Source organism: Carassius auratus, unplaced genomic scaffold, assembly GCF_003368295.1.
Source record: "Carassius auratus strain Wakin unplaced genomic scaffold, ASM336829v1 scaf_tig00009581, whole genome shotgun sequence".
Classification (NCBI taxonomy): domain Eukaryota; kingdom Metazoa; phylum Chordata; class Actinopteri; order Cypriniformes; family Cyprinidae; genus Carassius; species Carassius auratus.
Genome location: NW_020524046.1, coordinates 31,687 through 34,692, shown reverse-complemented (window position 1 = coordinate 34,692; position 3,006 = coordinate 31,687).

Sequence of the window (3,006 nt, the reverse complement as noted above, 5' to 3'; positions counted from 1 at the left end):
AACTTCTATTTAAACATCTGAAGTCAGTAAGCTTTTTACTATAAAAAAATAAATAAAAAAATAATAAAATTCCGCAAGTTGCATTAAAGTAATCAAAGTGATAGTAAAGAGTTTCACAATGTTAGAAAAAAAATTAAATACGTTTTGATCTTTTGAACTTTTTATTAATCCAGTTGCGGCCGCATGGGGGTCCCCGATCCCAGTATGGAATCCCCTGACCAATATAGTCTCTCTATTGTAATGTACCATTCCACAGGGAAAACTAAAAGTCTCCTGTAACGTCAAATCAATTCCGTGAGGGAAACGCTATCACACGGCTAGCCTCAGGGCTAAAGCGTCATGCAACCTGGTTTCACAGCCTCATCACTCTCTGTGGTGGGAGTGAAGAAGGCAATCAGAGATACGCAGACTGTCTGCATCACTGCACATATTATACAGGGCTGTTACTGAGCGCACAACTGGGACGCATGTCATCACAAGCTCTCAAGTCTGAAACATGGCACATTCTTCCCTCAGACAAGATGACTGCCTTGACTTTGGAAGCAATCAAGAGCTCATTCACCAAACAAAAGAGTTTTTGTACTAAATTAAAAGAGAAAACAAAGTCAAGCAGTTAGCAGAAAGAAGCTTTCACTGATTGCAAAAAAAAACAAAATGCTCATGGAGACATTTCAGAAACAGTCAGAAACTCTGATATCAGAAGCATAAATTATAATTTTTTTTTGATGTTATACTGTACATTCCAGATTTTGATATCTGAAATAAAGCTGAAATAAAATATAAGATTAAAATCAATTTAATTTAGTAGCCAAACATGACATTTTATTTTTAGCTAAAGTACTAAAATTACTCACAAAATTGTATAAAAACTAAAGCTACATAAAATAGTATAAAAACTATAAGTGCCATTCTAAAGGTCAGGATTATTAAGATTTTTTATGTCTTTTAGAGAAGTTTGCTGCATTAATTTGATCAAAAATACAGAAAAATATGTAATTTTGTGAAATATTTATGGCAATCTAAAATAAGAGTTTTCTATTTTAATATACAATATACAAAAGTTTGTGGTCAGTAATTTTTTTTTTAAGAAATTAATACTTTTGTTCAACAAGTGTTAGTAAAAAAAAGTGATAGTAAAGACTTATTTTGTTAGAAATTATTTCTATTTTGAACAAATGCTGTTCTTTTTAACTTTTCAGACATCAAAGAAAAAAGCGTAACAGGTTCCAATAATAATAATAATAATAATAATAATAATAATAATAATAATAATAATAATAATAATAATAATAATAATAAATAAATAAAAAAGCTGCACAATAGATTCAACACTGATAATAAATCAGCATATTAGAATGATTTCTGAAGAATCATCTGACACTGAAGACTGGAGAAATGGCTGATGAAAATTCAATGCTCTGTCACAAAAATAAATAATATTTTTAAGTATATTAAAATAGGAAACAGATATTAGAAATTGCAATAATATTTCCCAATATTACTGTTTTCTGTGACCTGTATGCCAGGTTAAACACATCATGGGACACTAGGAGTCCAGAAACAATCGAGAGATGGAGGAGAAATGGGGCCAGGAGTCAATTCAGATGTCTCTGATTACAACAGCCAGCTGCTTTCTGAAGCACAGCCACAGCTCTCTCATGATTGGCCGTGTCCTTCTAGTTTTTTTTTTTTCTTTTTGTTCGGCAGCATGTCTTTTGGCATTCCCTCTCATGTCGACTATCTGCTCTCATAGCAACAGTGACATCCTGTTTCTTGGAACAGGGCAGCACTGATGATGTCCGTCAGTTGTATGTGGCTGATGGAATAGATCGCAGGTTTTTTGACGGATTTTGTCAGTATTTGCCAGTCTTGTTCTCTCGGCTCAGGCTGATTATTCTCAGTTTCAGGCGTAGGCGGTCCTCCCACTCTAGAACTACAGTGAGGGCTTTTGCCCATCTGATCCTACACAAACTCACTGTGAACCTTGCAAGATTTTGGACACCCGTATTCTGATAACAAGTTCTCAAATCACAACAGTCAAGCACAAGACTTGGGAAGCTAGTACAGTCAGAATGTTAGATTTGAGGGATGTGTCTTCTTAACATACAGTAAGAGAACATCATAACCATGCATCAGTCAGAGTAAAAGATCAATCTTTGGTATTTTAATAATACATTTCCAGACTGTTGAAATGAAGATTGTGTTTTATTTTTAAATGATTAGTTCCCCATCGTAGTCTCTCCTCTGTGATGTACCTGTAGCAGGTGTCCATATCTATTGACTGAGTGGATGGAGCTGTATCTTTTTCCGCTCTGTGTCCCAGTAAATGTGGTGCAGTGAGTTGGTGATGTTACTATAGAAACTAGCCTTCACCCAAAAGGCTTGGACACAGAGGGGAAGCTTACATGGGCATCCTCTCAGATACAAACGTCCAAGCGCGCACACACACACACACACACACACTCATTCACACTTTCACATCCACACATACAAACGCAGTGTAAATAGGACACTGGGAGTAATTTGCTCACTTCTTAAAATGTGGCCATTATGGAAATAGCAGGCAGTTGCAAATCTTTCCTTATTGCTTTGCAACCTTTATCATTTATCATTTACAATTTCATCTAACAAACCGGCCAGACCAGTTTTATTTAAAATTCTCCACTGTGTGCCATCCAGGAGCACACCACAGCATATTAATGCTGCGATTATCATCATTTCAGTTTAAATCAATTTAACCCTCTATTCTCATATGCTGAGCGCACCTACAGACAAGGACGGCAAAAATCACTTGTAGTTTTTCATATTCACGTAGCAGTTCTCCAGGCAACGTTTATATAACATCTCATCTGTTAGTCATAGCGAGCAGCTTCTTGCGATTGGTCAGTAGTGAAAATATGCAAATCACCTGTAATATCAAGAGTAGCAGTGACATTTGAAAGCCTCACGCTGAGCATTAGTCATGAGATCTCTGGTGCTGAAACGAGTGGTGTGTTTTTAGCTTAC